This window comes from Phyllobates terribilis, unplaced genomic scaffold (assembly GCF_046119375.1).
Source record: "Phyllobates terribilis strain yellow unplaced genomic scaffold, ASM4611937v1 Scaffold_66__1_contigs__length_7565176, whole genome shotgun sequence".
Lineage (NCBI taxonomy): Eukaryota > Metazoa > Chordata > Amphibia > Anura > Dendrobatidae > Phyllobates > Phyllobates terribilis.
Window position 1 is genome coordinate 6,034,135 of NW_027362826.1, and position 18,521 is coordinate 6,052,655.

Genomic DNA, 18,521 nt, shown 5'->3' on the forward strand with positions numbered 1-18,521 from the left:
CTCACCACCTGTAGTTATTTAGGTGAAAGCTCCAAAATGCTTGCCTAATATGTCTGTTTATCCAAAAGGAAGTAAAAAGGGAGAGCTAGAAAGATAGCATTGCATCACATTACATGGCAATGCAATGCACAGTTGCTGAAGTTGAACCAAAATGAGCTTGTAATCTGGCTTCTGCAACTTTGAACATGAAAAATCCAATGAGGAGAAGAAAAGCAAAGCCAAAGAGTCCATCCCAAAATCCGACAAACAAGCAAAATGAACAAAAAACATTGAATTCAATTCTTTCTGATTTTAGAAACTGCATTAAAGAAGGGGTGCACCGGTCCTGGAGATACTGCAATACCAGGTCAATGCGTGGAGTGGACAGAGCAAGCTCTTTTTCCATCTCCCTGTTCTAAAAATCCATTTAATATATGGTCCCCAGATAGGGGACGTATCAGATATTAAACTGATAAGAACAGATACTACACTTGATCTTAGCCAAAAGGCCGAGAAGCGATAACCAGAATTGGTTTCAAACTACGGAGCCACCCAAGGATCCTGAAAAGTCCATTTGTGGAGATGAGCTCCTGGACTCCCGTTAAGAAGACATGTTGTCAACCTCTAGATCCCTTACATGCCTGCACTTTTCGGCTTGCTGCTGCTGCAATCCACGCGTTTTAGATCTGCATAACTCCACCTCTTTAAACACAGCACCTTCACCCCCTGCTGTTCCCACCCGCCTCAACACCGTTGGAAGGGAGGAGAACCAATTAAGGCGGGGGGTGGGGTGGAACGAGCAGCTGTCTACCCTTAGCAGGAGGGCTCCTGATTACATACCTCTCCTGCTGCTGCTGCTGCTGGCTGTCCAGCAGCAGACTGAAGGTGGCTGCTGCTGTGCACAGGTATATAAAGGCTCAGAGCCTATTATGACACGCGCAGCCAGCGTTCCATTGCCACATTCCATCTACTGCAGGCAGGATACCTGGCTGGCTGAATGTCGCTGAGAAGCTCACAGAGACCGCCATAAGCAACAGTTTAACAGAATGCCACAGACTAATCAACCAAACTTTTTGGGTTGGGTTCTCTTTTATAGTCTGCAGGCATTAAATGAAAGAAGTCAGTGTTCCAGCAGAAGGAGACAACGTTTCAGAAAAGGCATTGTAGCAAACCAAAAAAGAAATTTTAAGCGCAGCAGAGTAACCAGCGCACATACCTGTTAGCTCAGGTGAGTTTAAAAGGCTGCTGTTGATAACAAGGGCATTTGCTAAATAGATGGTGTGTGTGCAACAATATACTGAAAGGTCAATTATATTGTGCAGCTTATCTCACCACCTGTAGTTATTTAGGTGAAAGCTCCAAAATGCTTGCCTAATATGTCTGTTTATCCAAAAGGAAGTAAAAAGGGAGAGCTAGAAAGATAGCATTGCATCACATTACATGGCAATGCAATGCACAGTTGCTGAAGTTGAACCAAAATGAGCTTGTAATCTGGCTTCTGCAACTTTGAACATGAAAAATCCAATGAGGAGAAGAAAAGCAAAGCCAAAGAGTCCATCCCAAAATCCGACAAACAAGCAAAATGAACAAAAAACATTGAATTCAATTCTTTCTGATTTTAGAAACTGCATTAAAGAAGGGGTGCACCGGTCCTGGAGATACTGCAATACCAGGTCAATGCGTGGAGTGGACAGAGCAAGCTCTTTTTCCATCTCCCTGTTCTAAAAATCCATTTGATATATGGTCCCCAGATAGGGGACGTATCAGATATTAAACTGATAAGAACAGATACTACACTTGATCTTAGCCAAAAGGCCGAGAAGCGATAACCAGAATTGGTTTCAAACTACGGAGCCACCCAAGGATCCTGAAAAGTCCATTTGTGGAGATGAGCTCCTGGACTCCCGTTAAGAAGACATGTTGTCAACCTCTAGATCCCTTACATGCCTGCACTTTTCGGCTTGCTGCTGCTGCAATCCACGCGTTTTAGATCTGCATAACTCCACCTCTTTAAACACAGCACCTTCACCCCCTGCTGTTCCCACCCGCCTCAACACCGTTGGAAGGGAGGAGAACCAATTAAGGCGGGGGGTGGGGTGGAACGAGCAGCTGTCTACCCTTAGCAGGAGGGCTCCTGATTACATACCTCTCCTGCTGCTGCTGCTGCTGGCTGTCCAGCAGCAGACTGAAGGTGGCTGCTGCTGTGCACAGGTATATAAAGGCTCAGAGCCTATTATGACACGCGCAGCCAGCGTTCCATTGCCACATTCCATCTACTGCAGGCAGGATACCTGGCTGGCTGAATGTCGCTGAGAAGCTCACAGAGACCGCCATAAGCAACAGTTTAACAGAATGCCACAGACTAATCAACCAAACTTTTTGGGTTGGGTTCTCTTTTATAGTCTGCAGGCATTAAATGAAAGAAGTCAGTGTTCCAGCAGAAGGAGACAACGTTTCAGAAAAGGCATTGTAGCAAACCAAAAAAGAAATTTTAAGCGCAGCAGAGTAACCAGCGCACATACCTGTTAGCTCAGGTGAGTTTAAAAGGCTGCTGTTGATAACAAGGGCATTTGCTAAATAGATGGTGTGTGTGCAACAATATACTGAAAGGTCAATTATATTGTGCAGCTTATCTCACCACCTGTAGTTATTTAGGTGAAAGCTCCAAAATGCTTGCCTAATATGTCTGTTTATCCAAAAGGAAGTAAAAAGGGAGAGCTAGAAAGATAGCATTGCATCACATTACATGGCAATGCAATGCACAGTTGCTGAAGTTGAACCAAAATGAGCTTGTAATCTGGCTTCTGCAACTTTGAACATGAAAAATCCAATGAGGAGAAGAAAAGCAAAGCCAAAGAGTCCATCCCAAAATCCGACAAACAAGCAAAATGAACAAAAAACATTGAATTCAATTCTTTCTGATTTTAGAAACTGCATTAAAGAAGGGGTGCACCGGTCCTGGAGATACTGCAATACCAGGTCAATGCGTGGAGTGGACAGAGCAAGCTCTTTTTCCATCTCCCTGTTCTAAAAATCCATTTAATATATGGTCCCCAGATAGGGGACGTATCAGATATTAAACTGATAAGAACAGATACTACACTTGATCTTAGCCAAAAGGCCGAGAAGCGATAACCAGAATTGGTTTCAAACTACGGAGCCACCCAAGGATCCTGAAAAGTCCATTTGTGGAGATGAGCTCCTGGACTCCCGTTAAGAAGACATGTTGTCAACCTCTAGATCCCTTACATGCCTGCACTTTTCGGCTTGCTGCTGCTGCAATCCACGCGTTTTAGATCTGCATAACTCCACCTCTTTAAACACAGCACCTTCACCCCCTGCTGTTCCCACCCGCCTCAACACCGTTGGAAGGGAGGAGAACCAATTAAGGCGGGGGGTGGGGTGGAACGAGCAGCTGTCTACCCTTAGCAGGAGGGCTCCTGATTACATACCTCTCCTGCTGCTGCTGCTGCTGCTGGCTGTCCAGCAGCAGACTGAAGGTGGCTGCTGCTGTGCACAGGTATATAAAGGCTCAGAGCCTATTATGACACGCGCAGCCAGCGTTCCATTGCCACATTCCATCTACTGCAGGCAGGATACCTGGCTGGCTGAATGTCGCTGAGAAGCTCACAGAGACCGCCATAAGCAACAGTTTAACAGAATGCCACAGACTAATCAACCAAACTTTTTGGGTTGGGTTCTCTTTTATAGTCTGCAGGCATTAAATGAAAGAAGTCAGTGTTCCAGCAGAAGGAGACAACGTTTCAGAAAAGGCATTGTAGCAAACCAAAAAAGAAATTTTAAGCGCAGCAGAGTAACCAGCGCACATACCTGTTAGCTCAGGTGAGTTTAAAAGGCTGCTGTTGATAACAAGGGCATTTGCTAAATAGATGGTGTGTGTGCAACAATATACTGAAAGGTCAATTATATTGTGCAGCTTATCTCACCACCTGTAGTTATTTAGGTGAAAGCTCCAAAATGCTTGCCTAATATGTCTGTTTATCCAAAAGGAAGTAAAAAGGGAGAGCTAGAAAGATAGCATTGCATCACATTACATGGCAATGCAATGCACAGTTGCTGAAGTTGAACCAAAATGAGCTTGTAATCTGGCTTCTGCAACTTTGAACATGAAAAATCCAATGAGGAGAAGAAAAGCAAAGCCAAAGAGTCCATCCCAAAATCCGACAAACAAGCAAAATGAACAAAAAACATTGAATTCAATTCTTTCTGATTTTAGAAACTGCATTAAAGAAGGGGTGCACCGGTCCTGGAGATACTGCAATACCAGGTCAATGCGTGGAGTGGACAGAGCAAGCTCTTTTTCCATCTCCCTGTTCTAAAAATCCATTTGATATATGGTCCCCAGATAGGGGACGTATCAGATATTAAACTGATAAGAACAGATACTACACTTGATCTTAGCCAAAAGGCCGAGAAGCGATAACCAGAATTGGTTTCAAACTACGGAGCCACCCAAGGATCCTGAAAAGTCCATTTGTGGAGATGAGCTCCTGGACTCCCGTTAAGAAGACATGTTGTCAACCTCTAGATCCCTTACATGCCTGCACTTTTCGGCTTGCTGCTGCTGCAATCCACGCGTTTTAGATCTGCATAACTCCACCTCTTTAAACACAGCACCTTCACCCCCTGCTGTTCCCACCCGCCTCAACACCGTTGGAAGGGAGGAGAACCAATTAAGGCGGGGGGTGGGGTGGAACGAGCAGCTGTCTACCCTTAGCAGGAGGGCTCCTGATTACATACCTCTCCTGCTGCTGCTGCTGCTGGCTGTCCAGCAGCAGACTGAAGGTGGCTGCTGCTGTGCACAGGTATATAAAGGCTCAGAGCCTATTATGACACGCGCAGCCAGCGTTCCATTGCCACATTCCATCTACTGCAGGCAGGATACCTGGCTGGCTGAATGTCGCTGAGAAGCTCACAGAGACCGCCATAAGCAACAGTTTAACAGAATGCCACAGACTAATCAACCAAACTTTTTGGGTTGGGTTCTCTTTTATAGTCTGCAGGCATTAAATGAAAGAAGTCAGTGTTCCAGCAGAAGGAGACAACGTTTCAGAAAAGGCATTGTAGCAAACCAAAAAAGAAATTTTAAGCGCAGCAGAGTAACCAGCGCACATACCTGTTAGCTCAGGTGAGTTTAAAAGGCTGCTGTTGATAACAAGGGCATTTGCTAAATAGATGGTGTGTGTGCAACAATATACTGAAAGGTCAATTATATTGTGCAGCTTATCTCACCACCTGTAGTTATTTAGGTGAAAGCTCCAAAATGCTTGCCTAATATGTCTGTTTATCCAAAAGGAAGTAAAAAGGGAGAGCTAGAAAGATAGCATTGCATCACATTACATGGCAATGCAATGCACAGTTGCTGAAGTTGAACCAAAATGAGCTTGTAATCTGGCTTCTGCAACTTTGAACATGAAAAATCCAATGAGGAGAAGAAAAGCAAAGCCAAAGAGTCCATCCCAAAATCCGACAAACAAGCAAAATGAACAAAAAACATTGAATTCAATTCTTTCTGATTTTAGAAACTGCATTAAAGAAGGGGTGCACCGGTCCTGGAGATACTGCAATACCAGGTCAATGCGTGGAGTGGACAGAGCAAGCTCTTTTTCCATCTCCCTGTTCTAAAAATCCATTTGATATATGGTCCCCAGATAGGGGACGTATCAGATATTAAACTGATAAGAACAGATACTACACTTGATCTTAGCCAAAAGGCCGAGAAGCGATAACCAGAATTGGTTTCAAACTACGGAGCCACCCAAGGATCCTGAAAAGTCCATTTGTGGAGATGAGCTCCTGGACTCCCGTTAAGAAGACATGTTGTCAACCTCTAGATCCCTTACATGCCTGCACTTTTCGGCTTGCTGCTGCTGCAATCCACGCGTTTTAGATCTGCATAACTCCACCTCTTTAAACACAGCACCTTCACCCCCTGCTGTTCCCACCCGCCTCAACACCGTTGGAAGGGAGGAGAACCAATTAAGGCGGGGGGTGGGGTGGAACGAGCAGCTGTCTACCCTTAGCAGGAGGGCTCCTGATTACATACCTCTCCTGCTGCTGCTGCTGCTGGCTGTCCAGCAGCAGACTGAAGGTGGCTGCTGCTGTGCACAGGTATATAAAGGCTCAGAGCCTATTATGACACGCGCAGCCAGCGTTCCATTGCCACATTCCATCTACTGCAGGCAGGATACCTGGCTGGCTGAATGTCGCTGAGAAGCTCACAGAGACCGCCATAAGCAACAGTTTAACAGAATGCCACAGACTAATCAACCAAACTTTTTGGGTTGGGTTCTCTTTTATAGTCTGCAGGCATTAAATGAAAGAAGTCAGTGTTCCAGCAGAAGGAGACAACGTTTCAGAAAAGGCATTGTAGCAAACCAAAAAAGAAATTTTAAGCGCAGCAGAGTAACCAGCGCACATACCTGTTAGCTCAGGTGAGTTTAAAAGGCTGCTGTTGATAACAAGGGCATTTGCTAAATAGATGGTGTGTGTGCAACAATATACTGAAAGGTCAATTATATTGTGCAGCTTATCTCACCACCTGTAGTTATTTAGGTGAAAGCTCCAAAATGCTTGCCTAATATGTCTGTTTATCCAAAAGGAAGTAAAAAGGGAGAGCTAGAAAGATAGCATTGCATCACATTACATGGCAATGCAATGCACAGTTGCTGAAGTTGAACCAAAATGAGCTTGTAATCTGGCTTCTGCAACTTTGAACATGAAAAATCCAATGAGGAGAAGAAAAGCAAAGCCAAAGAGTCCATCCCAAAATCCGACAAACAAGCAAAATGAACAAAAAACATTGAATTCAATTCTTTCTGATTTTAGAAACTGCATTAAAGAAGGGGTGCACCGGTCCTGGAGATACTGCAATACCAGGTCAATGCGTGGAGTGGACAGAGCAAGCTCTTTTTCCATCTCCCTGTTCTAAAAATCCATTTAATATATGGTCCCCAGATAGGGGACGTATCAGATATTAAACTGATAAGAACAGATTTTTTTTTTTTTTTTTTTTTTTTTTTTTTTTTTTTTTCTTTTTTTTTTTTTTCCAAATCAGATAGGCCGGAGCATAAGCTCAATCAAATCGACTTACAAAAGCCTTTCATTGACACTTAGCCTTTCATCACACTTGGTATATAATCAAAAATAAAACCAAACCTTATCATCAGGTACATTATACACTACTAATTAAACTTTACCAAAAACCTCCACTTTTTAAACTTCCAGATCCCTTCAGCATCTATAATACTTCCACGTTCCTGATCCCAGAGGTATATTACATACATACGTGACAGAATCAATCTCAAACATTCATTAACTGACATTTTCTTCCTTTTAAAAACTAACAAATTCCTCGCATCCCACAAACTTTCAATTACACACACCACCAACAACCATAAAATCCTATCCTTAATTCTACTACATGCACCCATCCCAAACATAGCAAGTTTCCAATTTACATACTTTACACCCACCAATTCCTTGCAAAGTCCCCCTATACCCTTCCATACATCATATGCAAAATCACAATCCCATACCATATGTCTAACATGCTCTCTCAAACCACATCCATCCCTCGGGCATACCTCAGATTTAACTAAATCCCTCTTCTTTTGCACATCTCTAACAGGCAAAATGTCATGCAATATCATCCAAGCGATATCTCTCTGTCTGTTAGTCAAACCATCTATACTTAATTTTCTCCACATCTCGGTTACTTCCTCCCCTCTCAACCCATTGATATTACATACCACCTCACGCTCACGCACCATCCTAATGACTTTCTTCTTTTGCCTAAAATCACTCATGTTAACGGACAACAAATCATACTTCCTTACAAATTTTTCAACACAACCATACCATACAGGACACTTAAAAGCAACAGGCACTCTAGCATCCCTTTTGACCCACTTTAAGCCATAAAGCATCCATCCAGCCGAATACTTCATCATATAAGCACACTTATTACTTTTCCCTAGAACCACCACCACCATTTTCACGTAACTAATCCCTAAAAAGAAATCAATATTTGGAAAATCCAAACCACCATTTACACATAACTTATAGACATATTCCCGTTTCAATTTCTCCATGCGACTTCCCCAAAGAAAATTAAAGATGAATTTCTCAGTTTTCCTAATTTTCTTAAAAGCAGCAGGATATACATTCGCAACAAACAACAAAATAGGCAAAATAACCGCCTTAATAATCAGAACTTTCCCAGTCAGAGTTAATTCTCTCATTCGCCAAAAATTCAACTTGCGCACCACTCTCACCCCACAATGTTCCCAACTCTCATTTCCTTTCAAATCATCATTAAACTTAATCCCAAGCACCTTTATTGCACCATCCTCACACCTCACACCATCCATCCGTACATTCCTCTCACCAAAACATTTAAAGGAACTCTTAGTCCAATTGACCTTAAAAGCTGAGACACTACAAAACAAACTTAATATCAACCTTGCCCTACTCATCGCAGCCATATTCCCACTCACAATCACTACATCATCCATGTAACCTAGAATTCTCACATCCTTTCCATTACTCCCAGGAATCATCACACCTCTCATAACCTTATCCTTCCTAACCATACACATCAACACTTCAATCACACTAATAAACAAAAAAGGGGACATAGGGCACCCCTGACGCACTCCTGATTTAATTCTCACTTTCTCACTCAACCACCCATTCACCAAAAATTCACTTGAAACATTACAATACAAACTCCTAACACAGTTTACAAAATTCCTGGAATAACCCATCTTAGACAAAACCTTAAACATAAAGCTATGTGACACACGGTCAAAAGCTTTTTCAAAATCAACCGAAAACAACAAACATTTCTGCTTACGACTCATACAATCCCCAATCACATCACGCAACAACACCAAATTTTCAGTCATACTTCTCCCAGGCACTGCACACACTTGATCTTCATCCACCACACCGCCAATCACTTCCCGCATCCGGCTAGCCAACAATTTACTAAACACCTTATAGTCTGCATTCAAAAGGGTGATTGGCCTCCAATTCCCCAAATCCTTTTTATCACCTTTCTTATGAACCAAAACCACCACCCCATCTCTCATAGATTCACTCAACATATTCTCCGTGAACATATACTGGCACACCTCCAATAAGTCATTTCCCATCGTGTCCCATTCCTTAACATATAACTCCACGGGCAGTCCATCCTTCCCAGGTGTTTTATTCTTACTCGCAGACATCACCACTTTTTTAACTTCATCCAACACAATTACATCATCCAATATTTCACGTTCATCCTCACCCAAACAACCTTCTAAACACCCCAAAGCATCAGTCAACATCCTATCATCAACCCATTTTTCCCCATACAACTCCTTAAAAAACAACACCACCTCCTGCATCACATCCTTCCCACTCACACACACCCCATCGCCATTCACCACCTCATCCATATCTACTTTCTTCCCAAAAACTTTTTTGAAAAAAAACCTTGTGCATTTCTCATTTTTCTCCAAATGTTCAATCTTAGAACGGTAAATAATTTCTTTCCCTTTACCCTCAATATATTTCTTAATCTCTTCTTTCACTTGACACATCAAAACATCCACATCCACTCCAATCATCCTTAACTTCCTCAGCCACTCCAGTCTAGAGCTTAAATCATTAAATTTTGCTCTATTCATTGCTGCTTTCCTCCTGCCCCTTTTTCTAAAGAAAAAACCAATCTCACTCTTCATCCAGTCCCACCACTCAAGCACATTCCTGTAATCACTTTTTTTATCCCTCCACCTAACATACATTCGCCTAAAATCACGCATGATCCTATTATCTTCCAGCAAACGCACATTAAGTTTCCACACGCCACCACCATATACAAAGGAAATCTTACCTTCTAGACGTGCCCTCAAACACACATGGTCAGAGAAGGGAACATCTTCCTGCTGGAAATTCCTACAAATAACATTTTTTGAAGAAAAGAAGATACGGTCTATTCTAGACTCTATGCCTCCCCTGTCGGCCTTATAGGTCGCAGGAGGTGGATTACCTAAAAAAACTTCCGCAGCATCCTGTAAGGAAAAATCCGCCACAAGACTCTTGAGTCTTTTACCTGTAACATCCATCTTATCCCCCTCCGTCACACAATTGAAATCTCCAACAAAAATTATTGGCATTTTGCCAGATAAAAAAAAACATAATTTCTCAAAAATTTCCAGCCTCTCCCCTTTATCTATTGGTGCATACATATTTACCACCCTAACCCTCCACCCCCTACAATTTAACTCACATATTACACACCTCCCCGCCTCCACCACCATGTAACTTTCTATCTTAACACTATAACCCTTCACCAAAACACCTACCCCACAATTTTTATTACATACAGAACCAGACCACACACTTTGACCTAAAGGCCATGCATTTTCACTTAAGGGATCGGAGATCCCACACTCCTGCACACAGTATACGTCCGCATCCAAGTTGCTCAAGTAGTCCAAAATTGCCACTCTTCTCGACTCAGATTTAATCAGCCGAACATTTAGCGACAAGATGCTGAGAGCAACTTGGGCACCCATCTATTAATTTGATGTGGCAGGTCACGACAACATGCCCACCTGTACATCATCCTAACCCTTCTGGGGGTAGGACGCTGGACGTGCAGATATCGTAGTTTGTGCCTTCCCCCAAAAAAGACACATCTTGGGGATCGGATGCAGTAGGGTACACCCGGGCTGGACTCACACTGCAGTCACTTAAAGGGGAAAAGGATGGTTCAGTTTTCTTCTTTTTCTTCACTGAAGCGCCTCCATCTTCATCTGAACTATAATCCCGCCGCTGGGGGTCAAAGTCCCCCTGACATCCCTCCTCCTCAAGGTCAGAAACGACATCGCTCCAGGCCACATGCGGTGTTCTGGTCAGATCAGACTCCTCTTCCCCCTGCAATGTAACCATCATGTCTGGAATTTCAGCCTCCAGATCCTCCACCGGGGCCACTTCCATGCCTATGCGATCATCAGTTATCGTCTCAGACTCACTGACATCTGAAGCCACAGACGCGGCCCTCTGCACCGGTGGCTCAGGTGCCAGCTCCATATTTCCTCTTACATTCACACGAACCAGTTCTGGAAAAGCAACCCGAGCCTCCTCCTCATCCAGGAAAGCCAGAGTAGATATCGGAGCAGTCGGAGTTGGAGCAGTCGGAGTTGTAGCTGTGGGTGCAGGAGATTCATTTCTTCTCCTTCCCCTTCCCGCTGCCCCCGCATATGAACCAGGATGGAATATACAGTCTCTGAAGGCATGCCCCTTCTCTCCGCAGAGGTTACAGACTATTTCATTTTTGCAATTATTGGAAGAATGACCCACCTCATTGCACTTCCTGCAAATAATCTGTCTGATGTCGCATGCTTCCTGAGTATGGCCATACCTCCTACAATGACGACAAAACCTGGGCGCATTGGGGAAGAACAGGTAACCCCGCTCACTCCCAATGGAAAAATTTGATGGAGGATAATGTATACCCCCTGGTTCATCAGGACTTTCCCGGAACTTGACCATGAAACGATATTTACCGGTCCATAGTTCCTCCTCATTCATGACTTTTACTGCCACCTTGGTAATATAGCAGTGCCTATTTAGAAAGGCATAAATCAAAGCCAAGTCCACATGTGGGTTGTACATGAAAACAGTCAGAGGTACCTCTTTGGAGCAATACAAGATGACAAAAGTCAGCCCATCCAAATATTGATTGTCCAGATTCTTTTTCAAACAATCATAGAAATTGTTGCAAACAGCCATAGAAGTAAATACAAGATTATACTTGCTTTTGAATTGCTGGAGGCACAAGATTTCTTCCTTCTTCACTTCAAGGAGTCCAAACAAAATCTCCTTCACCACGAAGCTGAGGGTAAAGATTCCTTCTTTGCCTTCTTCCACATCAATCTGGATTCCAAACTTCACTCGAGCCTCACCGGGCCCAGCGTATCGAATGCGTCCCATTATCGCTAGTCGTGTCTACTGGCCAACTCCTTATAGCAGCAAGTGGCTTAAGCCATAAAATGGCGATGCCACAGGGCCAAGAGTTAACGCACAGACAGCCAAATGACTAGACCCATTACAGATCTGAGCCAAAAGGCCGAGAAGCGATAACCAGAATTGGTTTCAAACTACGGAGCCACCCAAGGATCCTGAAAAGTCCATTTGTGGAGATGAGCTCCTGGACTCCCGTTAAGAAGACATGTTGTCAACCTCTAGATCCCTTACATGCCTGCACTTTTCGGCTTGCTGCTGCTGCAATCCACGCGTTTTAGATCTGCATAACTCCACCTCTTTAAACACAGCACCTTCACCCCCTGCTGTTCCCACCCGCCTCAACACCGTTGGAAGGGAGGAGAACCAATTAAGGCGGGGGGTGGGGTGGAACGAGCAGCTGTCTACCCTTAGCAGGAGGGCTCCTGATTACATACCTCTCCTGCTGCTGCTGCTGCTGCTGGCTGTCCAGCAGCAGACTGAAGGTGGCTGCTGCTGTGCACAGGTATATAAAGGCTCAGAGCCTATTATGACACGCGCAGCCAGCGTTCCATTGCCACATTCCATCTACTGCAGGCAGGATACCTGGCTGGCTGAATGTCGCTGAGAAGCTCACAGAGACCGCCATAAGCAACAGTTTAACAGAATGCCACAGACTAATCAACCAAACTTTTTGGGTTGGGTTCTCTTTTATAGTCTGCAGGCATTAAATGAAAGAAGTCAGTGTTCCAGCAGAAGGAGACAACGTTTCAGAAAAGGCATTGTAGCAAACCAAAAAAGAAATTTTAAGCGCAGCAGAGTAACCAGCGCACATACCTGTTAGCTCAGGTGAGTTTAAAAGGCTGCTGTTGATAACAAGGGCATTTGCTAAATAGATGGTGTGTGTGCAACAATATACTGAAAGGTCAATTATATTGTGCAGCTTATCTCACCACCTGTAGTTATTTAGGTGAAAGCTCCAAAATGCTTGCCTAATATGTCTGTTTATCCAAAAGGAAGTAAAAAGGGAGAGCTAGAAAGATAGCATTGCATCACATTACATGGCAATGCAATGCACAGTTGCTGAAGTTGAACCAAAATGAGCTTGTAATCTGGCTTCTGCAACTTTGAACATGAAAAATCCAATGAGGAGAAGAAAAGCAAAGCCAAAGAGTCCATCCCAAAATCCGACAAACAAGCAAAATGAACAAAAAACATTGAATTCAATTCTTTCTGATTTTAGAAACTGCATTAAAGAAGGGGTGCACCGGTCCTGGAGATACTGCAATACCAGGTCAATGCGTGGAGTGGACAGAGCAAGCTCTTTTTCCATCTCCCTGTTCTAAAAATCCATTTAATATATGGTCCCCAGATAGGGGACGTATCAGATATTAAACTGATAAGAACAGATTTTTTTTTTTTTAATTTGGCTATCCCCTGCAGAGGGATAAAACCGTTTATTAAAACTTTAACAAATTACAAGCATAATTAAACAAATACCAAACGTTAAAAGACAAATGAAATTTACAAAACAAAAAAATACAAAGATTTTAAATAATTAGGTTCCATTGGTCAACAAGCCATTTTTTGGAAATATGTACATTCTTCTTTTTGTCAATTAAATAATAAGTATACATTTCACATAAACATAAACTTAAAACATCATTCACTGATAAAACATCTTGTTTAAAAATAGCAATGTTGCGCGCTTTCCAGAGAGATGACTTGGCGCAGTTCACTGTCTTCCAAGCCATTGTGTACTGGTCCATTGTGGGGCATTCCATAAGTCCGTATAGCACAGTTTTATATGTAAAGTCCTTGAGGTCTGCCACCCTTTCCAGTAGGGGGAGCAGTCTTCTCCAGAAATCCTTTGCAAAATTACATGTCCATAATAGATGTTCCACCGTTTCCTCGTCTTGGCATCCGGTTCTTGGGCAGATGGCAGACCTCACAAATCCTCTTCTGTATTGGAATGCCCGGCAAGGAAGACAGCGGTGCATGCAACTCCAAGCCAGATCTCTCTGTTCATTAAAAAGATAAAAAACGTTAATCATTTTCCAGATAGACATAGATTTGTCATCATCATATCTGTCAACATTACATATTTCCTCACTTTTACGTATTTCTTTAATTAATTTCTTACTATTTCTTAATTCCTCTATTTTCTTAGTCCCTAAATTAAAATCGGACACTATTTTCCTTAAAATCTCATAATGCGTCGACAAATTAAAAGCATGGGGCACAGATATATTAACTTCATACCATCCAAACTTTCTCATAAAAAATCCTGTATTAAAACGCATAAAAAAGGACCAATAGTGATTCTTAAAAAGGGCATTAAAACAGTAAACGAACAGATGGATTAAAAGAAACCTATTAAAATCTGGAAAATCTTTACCACCTTTTACTTTTGATTTCATCACGATTTCTCTTTTCAGCTTTTCCATTTTTGAGTTCCAAAAGAAGGTAAAACAGGTTTTGGTTATCTTTTTTAAAACATTAACAGGCGGGGGGAAAACCATGCTAAGATACAATAAAAGAGGTAAAATCACCATCTTTAAAACCAATACTTTACCCTCCATTGTAAGTCTCCTCATGTTCCACATACATATTTTCGTATTTACTTTCTGTGTAACTGTTTCCCAACTATTATAACCATCATTATTTTCAGTGAATGATATACCTAAAATGGAAATGGATTCGGAGACATTAATTGGTACATCACGTAAAATCATCCCCCCAACACTTAAAATGTTACACTTATTAAAATTGATTTTAAAACCAGAAGCTAGACAAAAGGATTGCACTTGATGGAGAGTGGCCGTAAGTGATGTTGCATCTGTACACAAGACCGCCACGTCATCCATGTAGCCTACAACCTTGGCCTCCAAACCACCGCTTCCAGGCAGAGGGACACCGCATATCTGTTTATTTTGGCGTATTGCACATAACATTGGTTCCAGTGCACAGATAAACAGTAGGGGGGACAGAGGGCATCCCTGTTTCACCCCTGACCGTAAAAATACCTCTTGTGTCTTAAAACCATTCACTAAAATCTTACTTGTACAATCCTTGTAAAATGCTTTAAGCGATAGTAAAAACCCTTCTGGTATGCCCATTTTCTCTAAAACTTTAAAAAGATAAAAGTGTGAGACACGGTCAAATGCTTTTTCAAAATCAATAGATAAAATCGCCATTTTCCCCTTTCTGTCTTTTACATCCTCAATACAGTCTTTCACTAAATTCAGATTGTCCCATATACTGCGCCCCGGCACCCCACACACTTGATTAGAATGAATAACTTTGCTGATGACTTCTTTTAGACGATTTGCACAAATTTTAGCCATTATTTTATAGTCACAATTTAAAAGTGTTATTGGTCTCCAGTTTTCTAATTTTGATTTATCGCCTTTTTTATATAGGAGGGAGACTTCACCTTTCTTCCAGGAATTTAATAAAACCTTATTATTAAAAACCTCAGTAAACAAATAAAACAAATCATCTTTTAAAATATCATAAAAACATACATAAAATTCTATTGGGATGCCATCAGGACCAGGGACCTTTCCAGTTTTAAAACTTTTAATAGTTTTTAACACTTCTTGTTCCGTTAAAACTTGGGATAAAAACTCTTGGGATGCGGTATCTAAAACAGCTGTTAGTCCTTGCAGCGAATCATCCATTAATTTATTATCTATATTTTTTCCATTAAAAAGATTAGAAAAAAAAACCTCAACTTTACCCAGCATATTTTTTATATTATTCTCACCATCTATATGGTCAATTATCACTTTTTCTTTTTTATTTTTCCTAAAAAAATATCTGGAACACTTTTCATTTTCTTCTATATGTTGTACTCTAGAACGAAAAATGATCTCTTTTCCTTTTTGTTCTAGCCATTTTGAAATCTCTTCTTTTAAGTTTGAAATATCAACTTGTACATCTATCCCATTGTCTCTGAGCTTAAATAATGTTTGTAGGCGGGTATTTAAAATTCTATATTCTTCATATTTTTCTTTGGCTCTACATATACTCTTTTTAATAAAAAAGTCTTTTATTTTTACTTTCATTCTATCCCACCATACACTCATAGTCTCATTTGTTTTTTTCCCTTTTCTACATTTCCTATAAAACTCAATAAAATCTGATAAAATCTGCGGGTCGGTTAAAAGGGATACGTTCATTTTCCAGCTTTTCTTACCACATTTTTTGTTGTCATTTACTTTTATGGTAAAGGATAAAAGTTTATGGTCTGAAAATATATTAGCTAAAACTTCACATTTGGCAGGTATTGTTTTATCTGAACCAAAAATACAATCAATCCTAGAGCTACAATTAGCATTGCTCCAAGTGAAACCGGCGTCCTCTGGGCTGTCACTATGACACTCTTTATATATGTCTATCAATTTAGCATCTTTGACTATATCATGTAGCATACCTGAGGTTTTATCGTAGTTCCTGCTTACAGAGCTGGAGCGCCGGTTTTCACCTTTTAAAACACAATTAAAATCCCCTGCTAAGATAAAAGGTTCAGAGTTATTAATAAATAATGGTAAAAGATCAAGCATTTCGGCTCTTTCATTTTTCTCTGGGGATCCATAAAAATTTAAAAACTGCCATCTAATACCATCACTAAAAGCTTTTACTAATAAAATACGACCTGGTAAAATTTCCTGAATAAAATCAATTAAAACGTTCCCTTTAAAAAGTATGGCTACACCCGCTGATCCTGCAGCATTCGATCCGGACCAGACAGATGGCCCACACTTCCACTCATCTTTATATTTTTGATATGACATTTCATGTGGGATATTACATTCTTGCAGAAAAAATACAGATGCAGTAAAACACGTAAAAAAATTAAAAAGAGCAGTTCTTCTCGTGTTAGATTTTATGCCTCTCACGTTGAGGGAAATACCTTTCAGTTCAGCCATCATTAGAAAATGTAGAAATTTTACTTAGGTAACTAAGAGCAACGGATTTACCTGTCCGATGAACCTGATCAGACCACTGGGCTTGCGCCTCCCTCCTCATCTGATAGTATCGTCACGAGAGTCTCCGTGGAGGAGGAAAGATTACCACATTTATATAAACCCGACGCTACACTGGCATAGCTCGGAGGGCTGGCTGGCAGAACCCGCTGGGTCTCCATTGGCTGGCCATGCAGTTCCTCATCAGGTGGGTCCCCGAGGGGTTCCGCCGCCCCTGTTTGACCTGTAGAAGGTCGTCCTATAGGAGGAGGTTGCGCACAAGGCAGAGCCTCTGACTCTTCAGAGGCAGCAAGATCCCGGTCCCCACCTGTAGCAGCGGAGACCGGAACCCCTGAGGGTCCAGCGTCCACGTCCCCTTCTGGAGAAGTGTCCATCTGTTCACCTCCTGCTGCCTCCTCCGAACCACCCTTTTTCTTTTTCTTAGGACCCACCTTTATCCACTCAGCGCCCTCAGCACTAGGAGACCCAGACTGGGCATGGGCTTCTGTGTCGGCCTTTTGCCGGTCCCTTTTGACCTTACCAGTAGTGCCCTTCTGCTCCTTCTCAGCCCTCCTTTTGGACTCCCGCAGGTCCTGCAGCCAGGTTTTGGGATTTGGTATTTTACCTGTCATAGACTCTGGAGACACTTCACTATTTGGTACGCCCTTATTGTCTCCAGAGGCTCCAGGTTGTTGTTCCTCCTCCTGAGGGGTGGTCTGATCTTTTGGTCCTTGGTCGGACGTCTTGGACTTCCCCTTTTGCTCATCTTCCCGAAATCTGTGAGGGCAAGAAAAATAAAAGTGACCTGGAGTCTGGCAAAAACTGCATTTCTTTTCCTTAGGGCATTCTTTTGTCTCATGTTCTTCACTAGCACAATTTCTACATGATACATGACAGTTTTCTTTTGAATGACCATAGCGCCCACAATTTCTGCAATATACTGGCATCCCAGAAAAGAAGAAATCCCCATTTGTTTGCCCAATTTTGAAACGGGCAGGGGGGAGCCGTATACCACCTGGTGTATTTGGATCTCTTGTACACTTCACAAGGAATTTCCACTTAGATGTCCATATGTTATATTCGTTTAATATCTTCCCAATACATTTAACACTTTTAAAATAAATTGCTAGAAATGACATTACTTCTGGAGCAGAAACAAAGGGCGAAAATATTTTTACAATAACCAGTCTTACCTCATCCAGGACGTGCTCAACAATTTGTATCCCTTTCAAAACAGGACTATTTTCAACTTTTTTTAACTTTTCTAGTACATCTCTAAAAATACCTTCTCCGGTGAATGTGATGTCATAGTCACCTCTTCTGGGATAATCCTGGATGGAGAGAATTTCATTCCTTTGTACGCCAAGAAGGTTCCTGAGCACGTCCTGGACTACATACCCTAATTTCCTCATATCCGAGCCACCCGCCGTGAAGTGAACTCGGATAGAGTTTTTTAGCCTCGCATAAAGAGGCACGAGGTTAGGGTCAACCTCCATGGAAAAACGCAACAAGGTTGCAAATTGCAGCCGCTTGCAATCTGCGCTCCCAGTGTTC

General features: G+C 42.1%; 6 non-coding genes and 1 pseudogene across 6 annotated transcripts; all 7 read right to left on the minus strand.

Annotated features, from left to right (window-relative positions):
* Nucleotides 1-309: 309 nt before the first annotated feature.
* LOC141193866 (U2 spliceosomal RNA) lies at nt 310-500 on the minus strand. Its single transcript, XR_012266672.1, has one exon. It is a non-coding gene; the product is annotated as a U2 spliceosomal RNA (small nuclear RNA).
* A 1,115-nt stretch (nt 501-1,615) lies between these two features.
* Nucleotides 1,616-1,806, minus strand: LOC141194251 (U2 spliceosomal RNA). The gene has a single exon (XR_012267038.1). It is a non-coding gene; the product is annotated as a U2 spliceosomal RNA (small nuclear RNA).
* A 1,115-nt stretch (nt 1,807-2,921) lies between these two features.
* Nucleotides 2,922-3,112, minus strand: LOC141193867 (U2 spliceosomal RNA). The gene has a single exon (XR_012266673.1). It is a non-coding gene; the product is annotated as a U2 spliceosomal RNA (small nuclear RNA).
* Nucleotides 3,113-4,230: 1,118 nt separating this feature from the next.
* Nucleotides 4,231-4,421, minus strand: LOC141194252 (U2 spliceosomal RNA). Its single transcript, XR_012267039.1, has one exon. It is a non-coding gene; the product is annotated as a U2 spliceosomal RNA (small nuclear RNA).
* Nucleotides 4,422-5,536: 1,115 nt separating this feature from the next.
* LOC141194253 (U2 spliceosomal RNA) lies at nt 5,537-5,727 on the minus strand. The gene has a single exon (XR_012267040.1). It is a non-coding gene; the product is annotated as a U2 spliceosomal RNA (small nuclear RNA).
* A 1,115-nt stretch (nt 5,728-6,842) lies between these two features.
* Nucleotides 6,843-7,013, minus strand: LOC141193733 (U2 spliceosomal RNA; annotated as a pseudogene).
* Nucleotides 7,014-13,254: 6,241 nt separating this feature from the next.
* Nucleotides 13,255-13,446, minus strand: LOC141193660 (U2 spliceosomal RNA). Its single transcript, XR_012266552.1, has one exon. It is a non-coding gene; the product is annotated as a U2 spliceosomal RNA (small nuclear RNA).
* Nucleotides 13,447-18,521: the final 5,075 nt, after the last annotated feature.